Here is a 26616-nt window from a genome sequence, read left to right as displayed (position 1 = left end):
CATAATAAATTAATTGTGCATTTCACTCTGTAAATTCAACACGTAAATAATTATATAATTCAAAATGAATGATTTGTGTATGTAATATTTAAACTATTGTAATAATATCTGAAATGTGTACCTTTATAATCATCACATCACAGGGAAAGAGACAACCATTCATCAAAACCACCGAAATTACACAGTGAGAGTATGAGCAATCCCGACGCTCCTCAGCATCTGATACCATGTAACGCGTGCGGTCGATGCCTTTTTCCAGACCGGGTGGAGAGACACACGAGAGTGTGTGAGAAAACGAGGCCTGAGCGCAATCTCTTTGACACTTTCTTTCACAGAAACATTGGAACCACCAATGAAAGGTTCATGAAAACCACCAACATCTGGAGCAAAATGCAGGAAGGAAAGAGAAGCACCACATCTGTGACCCTGACTCTGGACTAGAGACCTGCAGTACTGAGGGAAAATTTTTACTAATTACTAATAAAGGTAAAACTATCTGGCCAGATTGAATTGTACTTGAGTAAAAGTAAAAAAGTACCACATTAACTCTCCTCCGCCACGGTTTGACTCTCCTCCGCCGCGGTTTGACTTTCTGGTTGCTGTGCTGTGGAGGTTGCTATAATACAAGTTTACTTTCATTAAAATCTGTACATATTAACAAAGAAATATAGATGTATTCTAAATATTCATAATTTCTAAACCAAAACATTACTTACATTTTGTCAAGAAAAATTCATAGGCCCTCCGCATCTTCTCCAAAAGAATTTTAGTGACAGGAGTGGGGTGCAGATGGGTAATTAATTCTGCAACCCATTTATTCGAAGCCCTTTTATCTGGCTTGCCAATAAATAAGATCGGCTTGTATCCCACAGCTTCAAGTTTACTCACCTGAAATGAACAAAAGCAGTAATAACACATTAGTTAAACAAACCGACTGAATTATTCGAAATATCAGTACTGTATAAAGCAATTTTAATTTAAGGACATTTAAGGGAGTTGGAGTACAATGCAAGAAAATGTGTTGTAACTTGTTTCATTATAATTATTTTAGAAGAAACATTACTGAATAATGAACTGTATACAATCAATGGCCAGTTTCAGATAAAGCCAGAGGTACTCCTGCAGTTTCTGCCATTGCCATCATGACTTACTTACTTGACAGAGAACACAACTTATTGTTACTCTTTAGCACAATTTATAGATTCATTTATAGCTTATAGATTCCACAAGATGGATTCTTCTATGCATTAAATAATAAGACTATTTTTTAAAAGGCCAGATCACATTGGTACTTGTCTGATATTCAGAATGAGAAAAATACAGGCTTTCAACTTCACTTCACGTAACACTAACTTATGAAATATTAACACTTTTACTTACTGCAATACGGGCAGAATCAATTATACGCCCAGCATTTCTGCTTTTAAGGACAGATTTCCCCCACTGGCTATCCAGTGACACCACTTTTTCTTTAATTTTCTTTTTGGTGGACAGGCTTGCAAAACAGACATGACAAGTTTTCCTGCTTGCCTGATTGGGAGTCTGGCAATAAGGGCAGGGCCTGAATTTGGGCCTTGTCATGACTAGACACCAAAAATACACAAAAACAAACAGACAGAAAGACTCACAACAAAGAGATGGACAGATAAAACAAATATATATATACAGTACCAGTCAAAAGTTTGGAAACGTTAATATTTTTAATGTTTTTGAAAGAAGTCTCTTATGCTCATCAAGCCTGCAGTTAATGATGGAAACAGTTGTGCTGTTTAATATATTTTTTTGGAATACTTTTTTCAGGATTCATTGATGAGTAAAACGTTAACAGCATTTATTCATAAAAACAGCATTTATTCAAAATAAAAACATTTCTAACAATATAAATCGTTACCATCACCTTTTATCAATTTCACGCATCCTTGTTGAATTAAAGTACTAATTTCTTAAAAAAAAAATAGTTATTGTTCCCAAACTTTTGAACGGTAGTGTATATTGTTACAAAAGATTTCTATTCTAAATAAATACAGTTCTTTTTAACTTTTTATTCATCAAATAATCCTGAAAAAAGTATCTCAGGTTATAAAAAAAATATTAAGCAGCACAACTGTTTCCAACACTGATCATAAATCAGCATATTAGAATGATTTCTGAAGGATCATAAGACACCAAAGACTGGAGTACTTGCTGATGAAAATTCAGCTTTGCATCACACAAAATAAATTACATTTTAAAGTATATTAAAAAAAGAGAACCATTATTTTAAATTGTAATAATATTTCATAATATTACTGTTTTTTTTTTGTTTTTTTTTTAACTGCAGGCTTGATGAGCATAAGAGACTTCTTTCAAAAACATTAAAAATAGTAGCGTTTCCAAACTTTTGACTGGTACTATATATATATATATATATATATGTGTAAACAGAGAGAGAGAGAGAGAGAGAGAGGGGGGGAGAGAGAGGGGGGGGGAGAGGGGGGGGGGGGGAGAGGGGGGGGAGAGAGAGGGGGGGGGAGAGAGAGAGGGGGGGAGGGGGGGGGAGGGGGGGAGAGAGAGGGGGGGGAGGGGGGGAGAGGGGGGGGAGGGGGGGGAGAGGGGGGAGAGAGAGATAGCTACAGAGAGACTGATGAGTACAGGTTAACAAGATGGACGTGGCTCTTAAAAGTGCCTTTGTTTGTTTGTGTGTGTGTGTGTGTGTGTGTGTGTATATATATGTGGTGGGGGGTTAGAATAAAACGAAATTGAAGCTGCCAAATTTGAAGGACCTAAAGGAAAAAAACTAAACAGATTTGAACATTTTACACCAGTATTCTCTTCATCGGTGTTGCCAGAATGGGATAGTGATATTGATTTCATACAGTTCAATAAACAAGAAGTTAATATTGTTAATTACATTTTAGACCAAAAAAATTAATAATGTAAATTTTGCTCTATTTCGCCAAAAAAAGCCAAAGCCACAGCAGAACTTCTAAATATATAAGTTATGACAGCATTACTTATTACATTAATTATACACATTGTTTTATTTCATATTGAAAACTTGTGATGAGCCACAAGGATGTAGTTATGAATTAATTTGTATTGTTTATTATAGATATATTTGGGTGTTTACTGTTTATTATATAATTTTGTGTGGATTTTAAACAATTACTGGGCTGTAAAACAAACCATTCTGGCAACACCGTTCTTCATCTGAACATTTATAATGTTGGATAATAGTTGTGGGCTAATGTAATACTGGAAATCTTACATTCCCCTATTTGTACCTTGCATGATTATATGCGACAAAAATTAACTTTCAGTATTTGATTAGCTAACTTTGCTAGCCTGCACATTTGGTGTAGCAAGAATTAGCAATAATTTGTTGCAATAATGTCTTCTATAATTTACCGTCATAAGAAAAAATTGCCACCTTACACGTCTAAAGGTTCTAAACATAACTTATTGTCCTGATTCAAAAGTTTTTGATGTGTACATTTAAGAATAGTGTCCATCTCTATCAATTAACTCTTCTACTTACCGAGTGGAAAATCGCAATGGACCTTGGGATCGCCCCATACAGTGACGTCAGCGTTATTAATTAAGAGGATTTATTAACATCAACAAACCTCCGATAAAAATACGTTATCCAGCATGCTCTAGTTAAAGCAGTGTCACTGGTATATTTATGGGGTGGCAAGAGGGGGGCAGGAATTTTTGAGGGGTGGCTGGCAACATATGGCAGACGTATATATACTGAATTTAAATCACAGTTAAATTGGCCATAACTTTTAATTGCTGCCAGGGATGGGTATCGTTAAGGTTTTAACGGTATTACTACTTACCGATACTCCTTATCGATCCGGTACTTTAACAGTATTTTTATCGGTTCTTTTTTGTTATATTAAAAAAAGGGGGGAATTTCTTTTAGAAAATTAATATTGCTTTATATTTTGAAATGTTAAATAAATATCTATAGCAAAAGAAAAAAGTAATGCTTTAACAAAACAAATAAAACATGCATCAGAAGGGTGCAGGCTTTTGTGCTTTATATTCAGAAGACATAGGACATCAAAAACAAAGTACAAACACACGGTCAAACAAAAAAAGTATACAATTAAACAAATTTACAAATTGTATACCCAGTGCTTTAATTTCAGTAATGTCTACTGACATTACTGTTCAGGAGTAATATGGGCTAAAAAGACATCTAATAAAGTCAGATTTAAAATAACACTGCATAGTTTATCATAGATAGATTAAAGCTTATATCATTCCAGAGCTGTGACTGATTTTCTCTTTGCCTTTTGTTGTTTGATTCACATTAATGGAGCAATCGTCAGCAGGTTTATTAGTCTGCTGCCTCTTTAAGACCAAAAGCAGATCTAATCATTATTACGCATCATATTTTCTCCCAACTATTAACGACCAATTATAAACATAAACTGTATTTAAGTGAATAAACTGTTTAAGTGAATCTCCAAGACAGCCATTTTGACATATTTGATCGTTTAGATGTGCACACGAAGCCCAAAATATACGTTGCTTGTCTCGTTGCGGTGTGTTTCGGAGCGCGCGCGTCAATTCTGGTACTTTTAATAGCCTTTTATTATCAAACGCGTCCCGCAGTTTAGCAACAGTATAGACTACATTTATTGTGTGTTGTAACGTAACGGCGACCATCAGTAAATGTTATGGATACAAACAATATTTTTTATTTTTTATTAAGTTGTTCTTGTCTTTACTTACGTACTGCAGACAGATGCACTGTGCAACCTGCCCTGCTGCCACTGGTGGTGAAATTTCGCGGGGGTCGCTGTGCTGGTGATGGGTGAAACCATTGTGAGGGGGAGGGGATTCTAAATCGACGATTTCTGTTTGAAAGGAATTTGGTGCGGGTCTCCTTGGCCTTCAAGGTGTAGGCTATGAACATAAAATATACTTAAAAAATATTATCTGATTTATAAATGGGGTGGCAACAGGGGTGGCAGACTGTATCCCAGGGGTGGCAGCTGCCACCCTTTGCCACCCCGTAGATCCGCCCCTGACCATGAGCGTTGTTAAACTCACCGCTGAATGCTGTTGCTCACCATGTGCGTTGTTAAACTCACCGCTGAATGCTGTTGCTCACCATGTGCGTTGTTAAACTCATCGCTGAATGCTGTTGCTCACCATGTGCGTTGTTAAACTCATCGCTGAATGCTGTTGCCTATGAACGCGCTAAACCTTTGCGCAGAGGGCACTTTGATATCAGATTGCGAGAGGTTTTAAACATCAAAAACCAGTTGGAGGGCCAGATAAAGATGATCTGGGGGCTGCCATTTGACTAGCCCTGGCATAGATCATTTATTGTAGCCTATTCCTTTTTTTATTTTTATTTATTGTAGTCTCGACCCATTCACCGCAGACAACGGGCTGCGTTATGCTTACCCAAGACGTCAAATTTCAACGCCGCAGGCTCCAGTTCAGAGTTCTATAGAAGTCTATCGGACTACCCTGCACGTTGAAAATTGACGCTAAAGGTATACCCAGGTCGTTGAAAAGTGACGCCAAGGGGTCCTGGCCATGCGTCCATAGCCTATGTGACGAGTTGGGAGTGAGAATGTGTTGGTTGCAGGGGGTGAGCGAGCTTTTAGCAAGTTGAGACTGGTGAAAACTACCTGAGATGATCAACAATGTCTCAAGATAGGCTAAACAGCGTGGCACTTCTCTCCATCGAAATCCGACTAGCTAAGAAGTTGGACTTCAAAGACCTAATAAGTGACTTTGCTAACATGAAAACTCGCCAGTGGGCTTTGTAAATGAAATCTCGTGTAGGTGTCAAGGATCTAGCATAAGATTTAAAGTTTATTTAGCATTATGTTTTTTATTTATTTATTTATTTTTATTTTTTTGGTTGCTTGATTCAAAGTATTTATGCAGGTCAGGTGTAATATATTTATTATGTTAGTATTATATGAATTTGTTGATATGTTAATGGTTTCTTTTTGACCCTCTGAATTTCACCTTGTGAAAATAAAAAAGAAGTTTTGAATAATCGTGAAAATAAAGCAGTCTTGGGTGTTTGTGGTGTTGTGAGGGGCCCACTCCTTGGTTCTGTGACCGGGGCCCAACATTTGGTGCTACGCCCCTGCCGCCACCTACTGTATACCTGACACATCTTCACTGGTACTTATCCTAATCAACAAAGTAGAACATATAAATACATGTTAATGTAGAACATTTCAGCGTGTTTCTATGAGGATGTTAAAGGGGTGGTAAAACACCTTTTTTCGAAGGCTTGATTGTGTTTGTGGGGTGCACTGTAATATGTGTTCATGCTTCGTTTTTAAAAATTCACATTATTTTTCGCATATTTAACCATTGTTCTACACTGCTCTGTCCCTCCTTGTAAAAACGGTCGGATGATTTCCTGGTTCTATGAAGCCCCGCCCTCAAAAATACGCAATGGGCTCAGATTGGTTAGCTGGCCCAGTGTGTTGTGATTCGCTACTACCACAACAACTCTTTTTCAAAGCAACATAAAATGGCCCTGCCCCCTTTATGTATTGTGTTTCCAGAGGAGGGGTTTATGTAAATATTGGGCTTAGTGATGTCAGCAAGCCCACAGGAATGTCGTGTAGTCCCTATCAGCCGTTTCTGTAGTTCTTAGAAATTGATTTCTTTAAAAGCAAATGTCTCCCTTTGCTTTAAACTTTGAACGTTGTAACTTTGCAGATGTTGTTTATGCTCAAACAGCAACATTACACACTAACTAAAGTTAGACAAGTGAAATCGTGTTTTACCACCCCTTTAATTATTGTTCATATGAGATTTTCAATGAACAAACTGACTTTTTTATTTTGATGCCTGTAGATGTTTGTGAAGCAGGATCAGGCAGACACTGCAGATGTGGTAATTACCCTAAGCATATTTTAGAGTACATTTGTATTTATTTATTTATTTATTTAGCAATATGAATCAGGTATACATTCAATGTACTATAACTGTCTTTATACAACTTTCAATTTTATTTTTAGTATAATCTTTTTTTAACATGTTAAAGATTGTACATTTGAACAGTTTAATTAATGAAATTACTTTTCTTTAATTTGGTGAGCACAGATTACTGAAAAGGAAGAGGAACAATCTAACCCATCTTCAGAGGTAATAACACTAAGCCTATGAACTTTTTTGGAGTGTTGCATAATAAGGTGTACCTGCACTTCATTAGCCTCATAGCATAATTGCCTAAGGCATTTTTTTTTCTTTCTAAGTCACTTAGGCAATTATGCAATGAGGTACTTCATTAGTGCAATATTTTTGTTAACATTAAAGATTGGACAAACTTTTAATAAAACTGCCTATTTACTTTGATGGCTAGAGATTATTAAGGATCAGGATGAACAGTCTGACACATCTTGAGTGGTAATAATCCTAATCCTGTGCATATTGTTGTGATGCATTATGAGAGTTTATTTATTGCAATAAAGTAGAACATATACATACATGTTAATGTAGAACATTTCAGTGTGTTTCTATTAGGATGTTAATTATTGCTCATATGAGATTTTCAATGAACAAACTGACTTTTTTTATTTTGATGCCTGTAGATTTTTGTGAAGGATTTTTGTGAAAGCACAGAGTACATTTTTATTTATTTATTTAGCAATATTAATCAGGTATACATTCGCTGTACTATAAATGTCTTTATACCACTTTTTATTTTATTTTTAGTATAATATTTTTTTGTAACATGTTAAAGCTACACTGTGTAGGAATTACTCCCATCTAGTGTTGAAATTTTATATGACTACAAACTGAATATTACTTCCTAGCCCCTCCCATTTCGAGTGAGTTTTAACTCATACGGTGGCCGTATTATGGTGCGTTCAAGTCCTCCTGGGAGGTTCGTACGTACGAGGTGGGAAGTCGCGCTTATAACGACATGTGCGTTCAAGTCACTTTCATCGGAGCAAGATGGCGGAGTACTTTCTCTTAATTAATTACACAAAAATACAGTAAGGTTATTAAACTCTTGTTCTAGAAAATGAAGAACAAAGAAATGTGCATCAGGTGTACTTTGTATTTTTATGTTTTTAAATAATTTATGAAGCCACTGCAACTCATCGTTACATGTTGCATTGTTATATTATAATACTATCATATTCTGTGTTGGCGATTAGCTAACTGCTCTGTAAATAGAAAAGCCTGACAATATCACAGCTAAATACCTTTACATATTGTGTATTCCGCCATGTTAATCACTGACACGCCCCCAACTCGTTCAGATCGGGGCTTAAAGAAAATCCCGAACTCCCCACTGGTATTTACGACATTGTGGTGGCGTTCAAGTGCGTTCAACTCGTAAATACGATCTATACGAGATGACTTGAACGCACCATTAGTCCAAGATTAACATGGCTTCCAGTTCGCCTTCGTCCCCCGAGTGTTCCTTCAAGTGATGAGGGTACTTTAGAAAACTATTATAAATTGCACTTAGTTAACATGTAGGTTATGCCTCTATGTGATCATCTATGTAAAACAAATAATTGTTTTACGTTTTCGTTATTTTGGTACCATTTCATTGCCAACATCAGCTATTAGGTTCCCAAACGAATGCAAGCTAATCTTAGTGAAGTATGCTATCGTTATTCTGTGTATTGTACGAGATTAATCGTGTAAGGCAATGTTTACAGTGCTACACAATTTTCTCTGTGAGCAGTCGGAGATCAGTTGATCAGTGTCATAGTATAACAAATAAATAAAATATATTTGGAAATTGCCCTTTAAAACGAAGGCTCAGTTTGTGGTTCACAATTATTTGATTAAAAACAACAAAAACAATAAAACAAAGACAAAGTCACTTATATTAAACACTTTTTTATTTATGTTTTTGTTAACAGAAGTTATATCTTGCGCCTTTAATTGCCTCCGCTATCGTCCTGTCAATCATCTGTCTCATTCTTGCGGGTCGCGGATAATTATTAGTTTCAGTAAAAATGTATTTCACCATCATCGGTACCCACCCTCAGCCGATTGGCATTACAGTATTTGCAATCACCATCCCGTGGCAAAACGGAGCGTCTGACTGCTGACTGGACACTGGTCAGTGAGCCTCTCCCGCTCGGCGCTGTCAAGCGCAGCTTCACCACACACAGCTAAATAAAACAGGCTGGTGGCAGACTAATAATTAATATCTCTGATGTAAAGATTTCTGTGAAACGTGTAAAGTTGCACAGAAGAAAGCCCGGACCTGCCCTGTACAGTGTAAGAATCTGTAGCCATAGTAGAGGACTATTATTTTGTTGAACAGACCTGACCTGAGCGACAACTGATGACGTCACATGCTCAGATTTGCTTGACCAATCGGCGGAAGGGGGCGTGTCAGGCCGCCCACATGTGGAAAACCAATTTTGAAGTCATTTATTCGTTTTTTGCCTGTGACCTAAAAAATGAAAAATCAAGCCGAAATCTTGTTTTTGAATAAAGGCACCGTTTTCTCGTTTCTGCTTATTTCATTTCAAATAGGAAAACAAACTACCAAAACGCCAAAAACGAAAAACGGGCCGTTTTTAATTGGTTTTTCGTTTTTTGATTCTGACACCAAAAACGGTTAGCCTATTTGGTTTTTCGTTTTGAAACAAAAAACAGAAAAACGGTATTTTCGTTTTATAATTACAAACGAATTACGGATTATCCAGAGATCCCCTGACCCTAGCCACATCCATGAGTAACTTACATGCCATAAAAGCGGGAGCACTTTCTATGGTGTAAAATCACCATAATATCTTCTCTGACGAAAACTACACAATCAAACATTTTCCAGCAGGAATCCTAAACGAAGTCGAGAAACATTAACAGCGGCATTCAAGATTCCAGGTGTAATGGCTCCGGTAAGTACTCCGTGTAACTGCTGTTTATAAGTTACCTGTCTTATAACGTTGGCTGTTATCTTAGTGCATGAAGCGTTAACATATAACGTTATTCCGTTTTATGTTTGTATTTGCAGGTAACATTACACTTGTTAGAAATCACATACAGATCACAGAGAAGAAAACATTTGTTTAGAGGAGATACAGAGCTAACGTGTTAGCGTGTAAACATTAGCTAGATGTAATTTTAGCAGTGTATGTTAACATTAACGTAAACACAGTTATTCTATCAGGCTGTAGCGCCGTAAATTAGGATATGAAAGACGATTACTAGACAGAGATTAAAGTGATACATCACCTAATAGCTAGTCAGGGAAGAGATAACATGTATTTTAAAAACATTACATTACAACATTTATCCTTACTGTTATACATTTTATCATCAAACAACTACAAAGTAATTAAATTAAATTTATTTTACATTTCTATTTCCACTTACTAGAAAGACGCCTACACTGATACCTAATTTGGGAAGTTCTCACAAAGACACATGTCTGTACATGGGAGCTCGTTCAATTTGCATGTGCATCTCCCTTTGACACATTGTGTTTTTTACAGGAGCAGTACACAAGCTCCAAGATGCCGACAGGGGCTGGGGGAAGTGTCATCCGGTCAATCCTACAGAAGTCTCCCTCAATCTTCCAACCATGGGTCGTTGGTGGGGGAACATCAGGCTGACTCTTCAGGGACCTCCTGTATATGGCTGCCTGGTAGTTTGCCCGCTGGGTGTGGTTATGCAAGGCATCCCTGTTTGGCGGTAGACTTCTATCTGTGCACTTTCCACTCTTGAACAGCTGAGACCTTGCATAATTGACATCCCTACAGTCTTTAACGTCATAGATTGCACAGGTAAATGCTTCTGTAGCTTCATACAGATCTGCTGGCAGTTGAAAAGCTGTTCCCAGCCTACTCATTGTGGCACAATGGTCCTCGTTAGAAAGTAAAAGTAGTAAGTAGAAGTAAAAAAATATATATATCCTTAAAAAAAATTTTTTTTTTTTTAAACTTACAGGATTCCTGTAGGTTATTATTTTTTTTAAGGACAACCGTTTAATTCACACCTAATTAACATACGGATGCACTTTGCACTTCTCTTACAACACTGCATTTTCAAAATTATTTTGCTTATTGGTAACTCGCATATATCGCCACCTATGGGTTTTTGAATAATGTATTATGTTTCCCATCTCTTCCAGGTACCCAACACTGACTGCACAACCGATTCATTTTAATTTGTTAATTACTTTAGTAAATCTAGCCGATTTAGTTAACATATTTATATTCTAAAGTTTAGAACTTATATGTACTAAATTATTGTGGTAAATCAATTTTTTTCAAGGCAACGCAAGGTATCATTATATAAATGTACATTTAAAAAATAAAATAAAATAATATACATTTGTGCGCGTGCCAAGCCCGCGAAACCTGCCAGCGGGGATATATAAGAAGGGGTTGTGACCACCGCGCGCAGAACCCGGTTTTTATTAGGGATGTCCCGATCAGGTTTTTTTGCCCTCGAGTCCGAGTCCGAGTCATTTGATTTTGAGTATCTGCCGATACCGAGTCCCGATCCGATACTTAATACATAAAAAAAAGAATAAAGAAGAGCGAAAAAACAGATCCAGGATGTTCCTTATTTTTTATTTAATTCACCTTATTTTAACATTCAACAACTCTGTTAACAAACAGAGCACTTCTGTGAGGTAGCTTGAACAATCAAGTAATAAATAAATTCTTCACTTTTGGACTTTAGTTTGGACTTTAGTGCAACAGTAAATATAAAAAAGTCTAATATATAAACAAATAGCACCTCAACTTAAAATACCCGGCAGGCATGTGAACAAATAAAAAATAAAAGTGCTACAGTGTTTGCAAAGCCAGTAATGTGCTTTTAGGAACTGCACTCCTAACTCTTACGCCGGTTTCACACTGCACTGTTAGCAGAGCGTGCAGTGCAGCGCGTATTTTTTTCGCCGCCCATGTTACCAGATTAAACCAGGCTTTAAAGCATTCACACCGCGCGCAGAGGCGGCGCGGCAGTGCGTAGCAGAGCAGAGCAGGAGTGCCGCGATCGTTTCGGCGCCGAGTCTATTTTTGCTGCGCCGCTTTTGCTGAATTAAAGTGACAATACATTGATAATGGCCAAAATACACCGCAGTTTTATCCAAAAAGTGCATTGATGATATCTATTGTGTTTTAAACAGTCAATCAAATGACCAACAGCAATTTAAAAAGAAAACAAATGTCCAAAAACAAACTTGTTGCCATGACAATAAAAACAAAGATGAACAAAAAGCTTCTTAAAATAAGCTTCTTGACAAGTCTTTATTCTTAAATGTATTTGAAAACGAAAAAAGCAATGCCAACTTATCCATTATAGAGTAGCCTACTCTGTCTGTAGCCTGCCCTACACAACCCGCGGTTCAGCCGCGCGTGACAAAAGCTGCCAGTGTGAAAGCAAAACGCACGTGTCCTGCCCCTGCCCTGCTCACCATATGAACTGCTCCTGCGCTGCTTACACTCTGCTAACGCGTGCAGTGTGAAACCGGCGTAACTCTGTGCCACCGCATAACTATAGATGTGTTAAAAAATAATGAGAATATATATACATATATATCCGAGTCCTGATCGGGAGGTAACGTCCGATTCCGATCGAGTCTGAAAACACGTGATCGGGCCCGATTTCCGATCACGTGATCGGATCGGGACATCCCTAGTTTTTATTCTAAGAGGACATCCATATCTACCAGCATTTCTGAGGTAAAATACTTTTTATTTAAAACCGATTTAGGTACATTACTTTTAAAACATACGAACCCCATACAAAGGTAAATGACTTAAAACTTTGAAGTAAATAATAAAATCGAATTATAGTAGCCTACTATAATTCGATTTTATTAGCCTATACTAGCTATAAGTTCCCTACTCGGCATAAGATAAATAACTGCCACTTTCACCCAATAAACATTTTTAATTGTCACAAAATGTATTAACTGTGTTTTCCAGTAAATGTACCACTACTTTTCACATAAACAATGGTTACCATCGATGTGCCATAAACTGTTGGGTGCAGGGACTGAGTATTTTCTACGCCGCCGAGGGTTCAGTTGAAGACTGCGCATAAGGACACCCTGAGGATCCACCCGTCTCATGCATTCTTGAACACGTTGCCCTAAAAAAAATTTATTTCATTTCTATTTTACATGCTTTTTACTCAAGGATGCTAAATTATGTCAAGGTACAAAACCCGCCTTACTCTGTACTGGAATGCCCTGTGCACCGAGATGTCCAACCATCATTTTGTATCCGGCATTTGGGTGGCGCTTTAGTGCATCTTCTACCAGAGCATCCAGTTCAGCGTCCTCCAAAGTTAAGAACAGGTCGCTTACTCTATGAGAATAAAATAAACCCATTATCAACCACACAACACACAAATATAAACACTAATGTGAAAGCTTAGTAGGTTATAAGGCTATGCTACTAGGAGCTGCTTACCTTAAACCATGATGCGCCATCCTATTCCGGATAGTTCTTTCAGAGACACCAAACAATTTTGCAATGTTTACAGCAGTTTGACCCATTGAGAGATAAGTTTCAATAGTACTTATCGGAAGCAAGTACGATGGACGTCCCGCCGTAGTACCATCTGACTCGCACAGATTTTGAATGTATTGGGAAATATTTTGCAAAGAACCTAACAATTCAGGCTGTTCTTCGACGTTCATGTCGGCAAATATCTCTCCTAAAACATCGATAAGCACATCTAATCTAAACAACACATAGTCATTTGATGAGTTGTTATCAACTTCATTTGCTAAGCTGCGCAACTCTCTAGCTATTTGTAAAACGTCCGCCATAGTACACACCTGTCACCACCACCCAACGTCACTACAAAGCCAGAGTAATCGAGCGAGCGCCTCAATCAACGATGAACCAATGGTAAGCAAGACCAACCCACCTAATTATCATACAAGAAAAAGAAATGAATCAATGAATAAATAAATAAAATAATAAATGAATGCATAAATAAATAAATCTACATGATAAATGTAAGAATAAATATAAAAATAAATAAATAAATAATTAACGAATAAATAAAAGTTAAAACGATTTTAAAAAAAATGTAAAAATGTATAAAAGCAGAAAATAATACATTAAGGGGAAAAATAATACAAAAATTAATTTGATTAAAAATGAATCATATATATATTTTATCAAGTCGTTTATATCTTTCTTTATTTTCCTATTATCACATTTATTTATCTATTTATCACATTTATTTATCTATTTATCACATTTTTTTTATCTATTTATCACATTTATTTATCTATTTATCACATTTATTTATCTATTTATTTATTTATTTATCTATTCATTTTTAATTTCTGCAGGTTTGGTCCTCCATACATTTGGGATAGAGAAAACCCGCTCAAATTGAAATTAACTTTTTCGTTTCATCAGTCATGTCTGTGATGTTATCTTTACTGTAAAATAAATAAATTATACAATTATTAAAGGGTTACTTCAGGATTTAGCATTAAGCTTTGTATTAGTAGAAAACCTGTAGTATTTTCGAATTACCGTGCTTTCCACCTTCATATCCCCCTGAGACAAGAGATTTATGTATTTTTTGTCTGGAAAAAATCCTCCGATGACGCAAAAATCGTCATTTTGCGTCATCGGAGGATTTTCTGGCCAGAGGCTAAAGACTACAGCCAGTAGATGGCGTTGTTCCGCATGTTTTCAGCCCGCCCATACAGGGAGGGATCTCACTCACAGAATGTACACAGTGTCAGCCGTTTTTCTTTGGAAGCTAAGCTAGCAGGCTCTTGTTCTGTGGAGAAAGCTGAATAGTAGGAGAAAGCTGAGTAAGTAGGGAAAACCATCCTCCTTTTCCCGGACTTGTCCGGCGGGCGAGATCGTTCAAAATGTCCGGGATTCAGCATTTGCGTTCTGCGGTCGCCATTCATTGTTTAACGTTACATGCAGCTCACCTTTTGTTTCAATCTAACTGAATTCATTCCGATTGGTGAATCTGAATGCAGTGTTTACATGAACGCTAAACAAGTGATCGGTTGATGTGCGTTTTACCCTTGCTAAGAAAATTCCCGCTCCTCCGTGAGAGATGCGAGACCCGGCGCGTCTCAGTAATGACGCCATCGGCCTCGCGCCGTTCTCCCGCGGCCGTCAGCTTCGTCCTGCTCGCCACAGTAAACATAATGAATGGCGACTGTAGAACGCAAAAGCCGAATCCCGGACATTTTGGGCGATCTCTAGAGATCCCTGGCAAACTCATCACGTAGGCTTGTTGTTTTCAACTAGTGCGCACTCTTACCGGTAGGCGTGGCCTCCTAAGGCAGCGAAGCAAGTGCATTCTGGGAGTTGTTGTCTTTCATCCACATGAGCCAAAAATACATGTTCTGGCTTTTCTCAGTCTAGAAAGCTCCAAATTCAAAAATTTCTTCACATTTCTTCTACTTAAATGACCTATTTTAAATACACATTCATCTTCCCAGAGGTGAAGTATCCCTTTAATAATACTATCTTTACTTTTGTAAAGATACTTTGTATGGATTTCCATACTTTGTATGCTTTGTTTGTATGCTTTGTATGGAAAGGGCGTTGCTAGGCTACGAGCGCGTGAGCGCACAGTGTGTACACGCCAGCTCATAAGCCGAGAGCGAGAGACGTGCATGGCTTGTAAAGATGAGATCAGAAATAATAATATAATGAAATCGGCCATCCGTCTTGTAATACTATTTATAGCCTAAATATAAATATTGTTTTAGAAATATTGTTTTATAATTAACAATAATTATTATATTTTATTAATAATAAATAATATTTTTATATTTTATTTCAATCATTATTGTTAACAGTGTTAATAATGTGTATTATTCTCTTCTCTTTTTTTCAGTATATATTGCCGTCTGATTATTGTAAGTGTAAATCTAGCAGTCATCCTGATTAGTCAAAAATATATATACTATATAAGTCAATGGGACCAGTTAACTGTTAACCGTCTGTTAAAAAGAAAAGTATAATAAGTATAATAATATAATTACAAAAAATTATTTTAGTTTGACAGTCGTTGAGAGTTGGGGTGCTGCTGTTGACACAAACAGTTAACAGTTTGTGAATTTAATTTTGTAAAATTAAACGTTGTTAATAAATATACATTTTAATTGCAAGTAACGATAGTGTGCGGGAAATATGTGAAGTTTAAAAATCAGTACATAAATAAAACAAAATAAACATCAATATGATTTATTGCTAATTTATGGCCATTTTACCCACATATTGTTAAATGACTTTAAACCTAAATATTGATTGAATAAAAAAAAAAAAATGAATATGTATATAAAATTGTATAAATATCAATCAACACACAAATCATTGATGTCAATGTGATGACCATATGATATCAATTTGACGTCTAATCCATGACATTGATTTGATGTAAACTGAATGTCAAACATATTGATCTGCATATAGCCTACATAAAAACAATTTCAGTGTGGGTAATAACTTTCTCTTTTTACATAATTACCATTGGAAGACATTGCCTTCCAAAACTGACCAATTATATGCAGCATTTTGATCAAGTCTTGACTAACCTTTGGTGTAATTGATATCAAGGAAGAGTTAATTATAAGTGTTTATGTCAATAAAAGCTCAATTTGGCAAAAAATATGCTAAATTAAATTCTGTTCTTTATTTAAAGCATTTGTGTATCTTTAGAAGTCAAGGAATTTGCAGACAGCTGCTAATTAATCAATAATAGATGTGAACTTTGTGACTATTTGTTGAAAGTCTAAAAAACTTAGTTTAAATGTTTTAATATTTAGTTTCACCTTGTGTATCTAAGGGTGCCTTAAAGGAATAGTTCACTTTAAAATTAAAATTCTGCCATCATTTACTCTCCCTCAAGTTGTTTCAAACCTGTATGAATTTCTTTCTTCTGCTGAACACAAAAGAAGATATTTTGAAGAATGTCAGTAACCAGACAGTTAACTGGTCCCATTGACTTCCATAGTATATATTTTATTCTTACTCTGGAAGTCATTTGGACCAGTTAACTGTCTGGTTACTGACATTCCTTTAAGAATTTTTAATTTGTAGAAATGGGATGACAAATGTTCAAGGTATAGTGGAGGATCTTTCCGAATTTTAGATAAGACCCGCCCTCTCCACTTTTTGAAAAGTTTGATTGATTCACCAGAATGATTGACAATTAGGAGGACCAATAGTATAGGTGATCCACCCGGAAGTAAAAAATCCTCCGCTATACTTTTCAGCTTTTAATAGCACAGAGTTTATTGTTCTGTAGCAGATTATGAGAAAGCCAGAAAGAAGGCGAAAAAGGCTGAGACATCCTCAAAGTCAAAAGTCAGCTTTCATGCGCTTCCATGTCCAAGTGTCTGGACCCATGACCCGTTGAAGTGCAGTTTCTGTTCATGTGTGCTGTGTGTGTTAACCCTATAGCCTACCCTACATACAGTTAGGGTAATATTACATGACTTAAAATGTGATATTGTCCGCACACCTCTTGCGTTTCGTTTGGTCACACCACAAGGTGTCACTGTGGCCTCAAAGCTTCAGCACTGCCACTCTGAGCTCGATTGCTGATGTCTGTGGTAAAACACGCCCCCCTCATATTCATTATTACTTATTTCCTCTTTTATTTATTTCCACATTTGTTTATGTATATATGTTTTTATGTCTACATTTATACATAAACAAATGTGGAAATAAATAAAAGAGGAAATAAGTAAGGGATAATGTATAGGAGGATCTTTGTTGACATCTTTGTACGCATGCGCGAGTGGTTGTGTGGCAACAAATCAAACAGTATTGCGGGCTGTAAAGACGCGACGAGCACTTTCAAGAGAGTTAGCGGGCAAAATCCACAATATATAAGCACTTTAACATCTGAAGACCGGAGGAGGTTTGGAGAGAAGCTCAAAATTTGTATTGGTGACAAAATCGAAGTTATTCAAAGCCCATATGAGATCTCCGCTGACTGTGCGTGCAGCTCCCCAAACAGACGAGGCATTTATACTTGACGCAACTGTTTTGTTTTAGACTGAACACCAGACCATACAACTGATTTAGACGCGCAAACTGGGTGATGATGAGATGTACTAATATCCGTCTGCTCGGGCAGATTCGGCTCAAAGTCGTGCATCTGCGGATGCGCGCGCGCGCTGTTAAGCCGAATCTGCCCGAGCAGACGGATATTAGTTTTTTTATTACCTTCGCGCTCATGCGGACGCGTCGAGTATAAACAAGGTTTTACAGCTCAGCCACTTGTTTTTTTCATATTTTTTTTGCAAGTGGAAGATCTTGGTTTACATTTGGACTTGGATGTGATCTTATAGGCTTGAAAAGGTTGGTGACCACTGCATAACGCAAACCCAGTCAAACGTTTGACTGCAGTATCTTCTATTCTATGCGCCTTATCCACCTTATTCTGCTCAGTCTAAACAATGCGCGCTGCCATGACGACGACTCCGGTTGCCTACTTCCGTTCGTAGCGCTTGACCTGTACTAGCAGCGAGAGAATGAGTTCAAGCTCCTCATGTGCTGTTGTTATTTGTTTTAACAATTCAAAGAAGATTTCAAACTTTTTAGAAACTGAGTGTTTCGAGCATAAGATAAGAAGGAGATAATGCCCATGTCCGATTCCGTATCAGATGCATTCAATAAAGTAAACGTTTAGAGTGGTTAGCGTTAAAACTGAACTTCTCTCGCTACTAGTACAGGGGGGTATTCCAGAAAGCAGGTTATGTGACATACCCGGGTAAGTTTAAGGGTAAGTTAGTGGATAACCTCAACTTTCGGTTCCAAAAACGGAGGTAACTTTCTGGGTATGTATGTAACCATAGGAACTTACTCTCTGAAGATAACCTGCTCGGTAGCAGGTTATGTTCCAGGGTTAGTTTGTTTCAGAAGGTTACTGAGCATGGCGTGCCGTTTTAAAGACGATCCAGTGGATGTGGAAGCACAGATAATACGAATTCTTTTCCGCCGTGAGAGGGTGATACGACCACGTATCAATGTGTTTTCGTATCCAAATGAATATTTGCGGGAGCGTTGCCGTTTTTCAAAAGAATCGTTAATTTATTAAACGAAGATAATGGAGTTAAATATTTAACTCCATTTATTTAACTTTTTTGCGACGGTGAGTTTTTTGTATACAATAGACGATGCAGAGCATGTGGGAAAGGCAACTGTGTGTAGGGCTGTTCGTACAGTATGCATTGCACTCAAACGGTTCCTACACACTTTTGTGCAGTTCCCTGGCCATAAACCACTGAGGGTCATTAAAGAGGAATTCCACAGAGTGGCGGGTTTGTCCATTCTATGATATTCTATGAAAGACCATTTTAGTTACATATGACTATACTTAATCTATTCATACTGTATACAGTGACAGTCACAATAATTTTAAAAGTTCCTAATTATATAACTTTCAATTTCAGGGTTCCCAAATGTGATTGGGTGCATTGATGGAACCCACATTCCCATTAAAGCTCCTTCAGTCAATGAAGGAGACTATGTTAATTGGAAGTCAATCCATAGCATCAATGTGCAGGTGACAATAGATTTTTGGGGTGCTAAATGTTTGGGTGTTTAAACCATTAAATCACCCTCATTACTGGTCCCCACTAACTAGGTAATATGTGATGCAACCCATCTCATCACTAATGTTGAAGCCAAATGGCCAGGGTCTGTACATAATGCCAGAATGTTTAGGGAGTCATCATTGTGCCACAAATTTCAACAGGGTATGTTTTGCCTTACACAAGGTTTTTTTTTTTTATGCAATTATACACTTTAACTACCTTTATATGACACTTCAATGGTTACTTGCTGGGGGACAGAGGGTACCCTTGTCTGCCCTATATGATGACACCCTACCCTGAACCTGAGCCTGCACCACAGGCACAATTCAACCTGGCCCACAGCAGAACATGGACCATAGGCATCCTGAAGGCAAGGTTTCAGTGCCTGCGTGGGCTCAGGGTCAACCCAGAAAGGTCATGTGACATCACAGCTGTTTGTGTTGTTCTTCACAACATTGCCACACTGAGAGGTGAGAGGGCCCCCCTTCTCTTGAAGATGGCCAAGAGGAACCCCCAGTGAACCCAGTAGACCAAAGAGATGGCAGGGTGGTACGAGACATGATTTGCCAAAATCACTTTAATTAAAACCAGTTAACAGTCAAGTGTTGTTCATTGTTTCTTTATTTCCTGTAACAAAAGACATTTGTATTTATTGCTTTAGATTTCATTCATCAACCAATGACAGATTACTGTTCACATACTGTTTCCCACCTTAAGCTGGTGCTCCAGCAATTCAAGTCTGGCCTTTTTTTAGGTTAAGCCTTTTCTCCTCCATTTGAAGCTGTATAAGGTCCATCTCCATGTCACTTTTTCTGATTTGCTTTTGAAGGTGGACCTTATACAGCTCTTTGGCAGGCAACTAGAAAGACAGAATAATTAAACATGACTGATAAAGTCTGTAATACAAACACAGACCAAATATTTAAATGAGGAAGGAGAACTGCAGAACATTTCTTACACTGCTAAGATTCTGTGTGGAGGTAGATGGACCCTCATCTGTATTCAAATCTCCTGCCATATTCTGTAAAATGACAATGACAATTTATTTATTCTCTTATGCAAAAAAGGGGGAATTCATTCTATGCATCATACCTCTATGGGCCTCCCCACATTTTCTGTTTCTGTCACAGCAGAAGTGGTCTCTTCATCGTCAGCCTACAGTGAAAATAAGGACGGATGCTTGGTCTAGCAAACAGAAACATAAAGACAATAATCACTTACAACTGTGACAGAGTGTGGTGTTGCAGGAGGATCCAATAATACAATGTGGCCATCAGCAACTGCAAGATAATTAAACCAATAAGATAATCATGCATATTCAATACTCAATGTATATTCTTAAACAAATACAACTAATAAAGAAGGACATTAGGAACATCTAAGAGTACTAGTAATAAGATTACATACAGCATGCATGCAGTCAAAGCAGCATGCATACTGCACAAGTGAATCAATGACTGTAAAATGCATTTAAAATGCCTTTTTAAAATGGTGACAATGTTGATGATTTTCTTTATTAAAACACTGACAAAAACAGTGAAAACATCAATAAATCATAAGTATTAATATGGTACACCTACATTTTACTAAGCCACTTGTCTTGGTAGCTGAGTCCGATGAACTGCCCCTGGAATCCCATCGACCACAGGTCGCCCTTTATTAAGGGACAGTGCCAGCTCCTCAGCTGGGGTGAGGGAAGGTGGAGGTGGACCCCCACCTGTTTTACGGACCTCAGCCTTCTTTCTATTGGCTACATAGAAAACTAAATTACATGGCGTCAGTAACAAGTTTAGAAAATATTACCTTGCTGGAGAATGTTTTTGTGTTTCATTTTGACTTGGCTCACACTTCTTCTGGCTCCAGAAGGAGTACACCTGATAAAACAAGAAGCCAACATACTAGCCAATTATGTGCATTACTACTGTAATATTAAGAAATGTATGGAGGCCAACAAGTAAATACTTGTCTATTTTTACTACATGCCCCAAATAATTTTTGCGTCACAATGAAAGGGGAAAATAGCCCATTTATAATTTTATAAACTCGTGCATTTACTCTGTCCGTTATTTTTTGCCAAGCCAACTCTCTTTCTTTTGCTGATGCAGCAGTATTGTTTTTTTATTTATTTATATTTTTTTTATAATGGGCTTATAGTCTTCATAAGCAAGCATTAAAACCTCCAACTCAGTTTCACCTAAGTATGTAGCTCGCTTTTTTTCTCCCTGGGTTTCCATGGTGACTCCTGAAATCGGCGATCCATTGAAAATGTCTTTATGTACTCACCGTGCGCGCGCATTAACTCTGGGTAACCAGTAGGAGGTTGATTAAACTAACTCTTCTCAGGTGTTTTGGAACCGACATACTCATGGTATGCGGGTTTGGGGTAAATCAACCCAGAGGTTATGATTTACCAAATGGTAAGTTAACCAAGCTTTCTGGAATACCCCCCAGGTCAAGCGCTACGAACCGGAAGTATGGAACCGGAGTCGTCGTTATGGCAGCGCCCATTGTTTAGAGCAGAATAAGGTGGATAATCCGGTGCGCCCTATATATGAAAACAGTTATAAAATAGGCCATTTATTGAAGGTGCGCCTCTGCTTATAGTGCGGAAAATACGGTAGTCTGGGTGCTGTGGATCGCGGTTTGGGACACCTGAATCAGAACGCGAAAACATATGACTCGGTTGATTTGACTCAGTTTTATTATTTTTTATTTTATTCAATCTTCTATAAATACATAGTCACTAAGACTTAGGCCTAACGTTACCATGAACAAAATGAGCCTCACAAACTCGATCAGTAACGTTAGGAATCCAGGCTTCGGAGCGTCCAGGTTCAATCGCCTAATTGCACGCAACCATTTCTTTCGTTTTTCGCGATCCTTTTCGGAGGGAATTCGAAAAAACTTTTTATCAGGCCCCCAACGAGCCGTACAATCGACCACACAGCAAGAGTGAACCATCCTCTTCTCTAAATCCTCCTCCAAACGTGCAAAACAATCAAATTACAGGTATCTAGCGGTGTTTCCTGCCACACGATTCCCGTGATGCAACGCGGCAAACATAAACAATGACGTCACAAAAGATCCGCCTATAGGGAGGCGGTTGTTATAGCGAATAACAACCCCGACAGGCTGAACGGGGTCTTGAATCAGCCTGAAGGGGTTGTTATTCGCTATAACAACTGCCTCTCTATACATTATCCCGCTTATTACATGGCTACCTACCAAATAAATCAATAATTTGACACAAAATATTGATTTAAAAAGGAGTTTATTGATTTAAAAACGATTGTATTGCTTCCGCTAAAGAAAATAGTCTGTTCCGTCTCTACGGTTGCGTCCATAGCAACGCTCTGTCTTTCATGGCAACGGTCTGTTATACTTCGCAGCGTCTGTTATGTAAGGGTTATGCCCGACGAGGTGTGGTAATGGACGACGGCGAGGCGTGAACCGTCCGACGCGCAGCATACCTGATAATGGACACCTCGAAGGGCATTAACCCGCTTATACCATGGTCACTTGCCAAATAACACATTTTTAAAACATTAGTTTATATTTTAATTAGTTTTACAATCGAAATCTAAAGTTACAAGTTACAAACAATAACTTGGTTTCCTTGGTTACGCCTGACGGTTTATTTAGGTGTCCATTATCACTTTTTAATGGACACCCTGCAGCCAATCAGAATCGAGTATTCACCCAGACCATGGTATAACAAGAAATAACACACCGCATTCTACATTGGAATTCAACCAAGCCATGTAATAAATAAATATATAAATGTTTCAATAATTTTTTTTTAAAAAAGTGTTAAAAATACAATTATACATAAATAAGGAAATAAAAGTATAAATACTCATTAATTTGTACTTTTTACATTTATTTGTATATTTATTTATGTATTTTTGCTTTTTTTTTTTTTACATTTTTTCGTATATTTATTTATGTATTTATTTATTTATAATTAAGTCAGCTTTGGCATTCCATATTGAGGGAGTCATTCATTCAACCGATTTGTTCAAATGGCTGATTCATTCGGGAAAAGAAGCAAATGATTGTTCATTGAATCATTAAATTGATTCGTTCAAAACGCATTCAAAAAATCCTCGCTGTCTGTTGCATTGAGACTCTGCTATGGCTTCATTTTGAAATTCTCGTCGGCAAAATAAAAGGAAAACAAACTATTGTAAATATTAATGTAACTCACAATTTTAATTTAATGGGCACCATGGTGTTTGACACTTAAATAAATAAATAAATGTAAAAAAAAATCTAAATGTGCATCTTTAGAAGTCAAGGAATCCACAGACAGCTGTTAATTCATCAATAATAGATTTGTTGTGTGAACTTTGTAACTATTTGTTGAAAGTCTTAAAGGGGTCATATAATGGTACATGCACTTTTTCAAGTTGATTGAACTGAAATGTCTGTTGGCAGTGCCTGTACACAACCATCCTATCATGATAAAAATCCATCCAGTGGTTTTGTTTTAATCTCCTTATATGTTTTCCCCTGTCTCAAATCAAGCCGTTCGATATTGTGACGTCATAATATCCAAAGCCCCTCCCGCGATTGTTGATTGACAGCCGTGTTTCAACACAAGACCCGCCCTGAGCGAGCTTTGACAGCTATCGTCATAGTAGTCCGCCATTGTTGATATGCTGGAGCAGAATGGCGTCTAAGCGATTGTGGTGTTCTGTTCTTGGATGTAATAAGGAACACAGCAGTCATTTTACTATTCCGAAATCCGACCCGCTGAGTTTTGTTTTTGAAGGAAATATTCCCAACGATCAATCTAAAAGCCATTATGTTTGCGCTAATCATTTCTCACCAGACTCCTTATTAAACGAGTGTCAGTATAAAGCTGGGTTTGCTAAGAGGCTGCTACTGAAAAATGAATCTGTACCAACTATTTGTGTGCCTGCTGCAATTCCAGAAGAAGTAAGTATAACGTTTTATTAACCTGTATATTAATCTTTGCAAATCGCTTGCACTTTATGATGAATGTGGCTAATGTTTACACTCATTACTGCATCGTAGGGTACATTACGGCATGTTTTCTATGTAACGACGTTCTCAAAACAACTCATAATCCTATACGTAAGGGTTAATGCCCTTCGAGGTGTCCATTTTCAGGTATTAATGGACGACAGCGAGCGCGTCGGACGGTTGCCTCCGCCGAAGTCCATTAATACCTGACAATGGACACCTCGAAGGGCATTAACCCGCTTATACCATGGTCACTTGCCAAATAACACATTTTTAAAACATTAGTTTATATTTTAATTAGTTTTACAATCGAAATCTAAAGTTACAAGTTACAAACAATAACTTGGTTTCCTTGGTTACGCCTGACGGTTTATTTAGGTGTCCTTTATCACTTTTTAATGGACACCCTGCAGCCAATCAGAATCGAGTATTCACCCAGACCATGGTATAATGTATAATATTGAACAACGCGTTATGGTTAATGTGTTATAAAAACTGTGTACACAGGTGTTATAGTTAACGTGGTAACGTTAACTATAACGTTAACGTACTTTACAACAAATTATTAGGTATCTTTCAACTACTGCTAGAAACAGTCAACACAGAGATAACGTTACGCAATACGCATCATTGAGAAGCCTAACATTTACAAAAATAGTTTTTCAGCATCAATCTGTCAATGTATAAACCTATACATAATTAAAGTTAAACACATAGCGTTTGTATCTCACTATTCTACCGTGCCAGTACATACAAAAATAGATCAAAATGACATTACGTTAACCAACCATTCAGAAACGTCCTGTCCGAGCCGTAATGGTCGAACTTCTTCGGGGCCGTCATCTTGTTCAGAGTCCGAATCAGGTTCAAATTGGTATGGTTGCAAAGACGTATCCCCAGAAACTCCCATTGCCATTCTTGTTCCAAAATATAACCTCAACTGTTGTCAAGGCAACGGTCCACGTGCGTTGTTTCAGAACGCCTCACAGAACAGAGGGGCGGGGTGAGCAAAGCTCATTATCATTTAAAGACACATGCACTTAAACGGCGTGCTGAAAACAGAGCAGTTTTTGACCAGGTAAAATTAGTGTTTTCTTACAATACTAATGAGAATTTTTAATTAAAGTATATTACAAACTTTTAATTTAGACCCTAAAGAAACATATTAGCTTGTACAAAAATAGCATTATATGACCCCTTTAAAAAACTTAGTTTAAATCTTTTAATATTTAGTTTCACCTTGTGTATATAGGGTGCCTTAAGAATTTGTAGAAATGTGATGACAAATAGAAATGTGTTGACAAATGTTCATCTTATGATAGCTCACAGAGTACTGGTTTATTGTTCTGTAGCAGATTATGAGAAAGCCAGACAGAAGGCCAAAAAGGCTGAGACCTCCTCCTGTCTCAATTCGGAAAATGACATCATGCTGGGAAAAAGTAATCGCAAAAGGAAGTAAGTTTCTTGGTTTTCGCATTGATTATAAAACTTACACAGGAGAAAGAAGTACCCAGAGTGGGAATGTAGAGTGTGAAATTTCAGATTACAAAAATCTAGGATTAAAGGTTCACTATGTGACTTTTATTTACACCAGACCAAACCCACGGTACCCTGATCAGGGCCACTCTTCTGAAGAAGAAGAAACAAGTAAAAGAAGAAAGGGCTCTGTACCGGTTCCACCATCCCCACCATCCTCTCCGTCCCCACCATCTCCGCTGTTGACACCACACCATCGAATTTCACCAGCCCTGCCTATTCCCCCTGCACCACCTGGCCCACCAGTACCAGTTCTGTTAAGAGGGCAGACAGTTACACGTAAGCACCTATTTTCAGGTTTTTACATCTCATGAAAAGAGGATATTGTTGTATTAGTTGCAGAATAATTGTAAATTAACACAAGGCTCGAAATTGCGACCATTTTGATCGCATATGCTCCTGAAATTTAATCTGTGCGACCTAAAAATATATTTGGGAGCATTTGTGCGAGTGCAAATAATGGTTGTGGTGCAACCTGTTTTAATTTCTCTAAAAAAAAACCGTTTGCAATTGCAAATTACTTCACAGTGTGTACCTTATGTGTGATATAAGCACGAGAGAGAGCCCCGGTT

The 26616-nt window shown here is 37.5% G+C and overlaps 2 long non-coding RNA genes across 2 annotated transcripts; both read right to left on the bottom strand.

The window, feature by feature from the left end:
- Positions 1-12945: 12945 nt before the first annotated feature.
- LOC307157210 lies at positions 12946-13802 on the bottom strand. Its single transcript, XR_013820896.1, has 3 exons — positions 13386-13802; positions 13147-13280; positions 12946-13062 (listed from the first exon to the last, which is right to left on the bottom strand). It is a non-coding gene; the product is annotated as an uncharacterized lncRNA (long non-coding RNA).
- A 6320-nt stretch (positions 13803-20122) lies between these two features.
- On the bottom strand, positions 20123-20620 carry LOC307156662. The gene is made up of 3 exons (XR_013820766.1): positions 20478-20620; positions 20231-20378; positions 20123-20146 (listed from the first exon to the last, which is right to left on the bottom strand). It is a non-coding gene; the product is annotated as an uncharacterized lncRNA (long non-coding RNA).
- Positions 20621-26616: the final 5996 nt, after the last annotated feature.

Source organism: Squalius cephalus (assembly GCF_949319135.1).
Source record: "Squalius cephalus genome assembly, chromosome: 4".
NCBI classification, from domain to species: domain Eukaryota; kingdom Metazoa; phylum Chordata; class Actinopteri; order Cypriniformes; family Leuciscidae; genus Squalius; species Squalius cephalus.
This window is presented reverse-complemented; position numbering and strand designations above follow the sequence as displayed.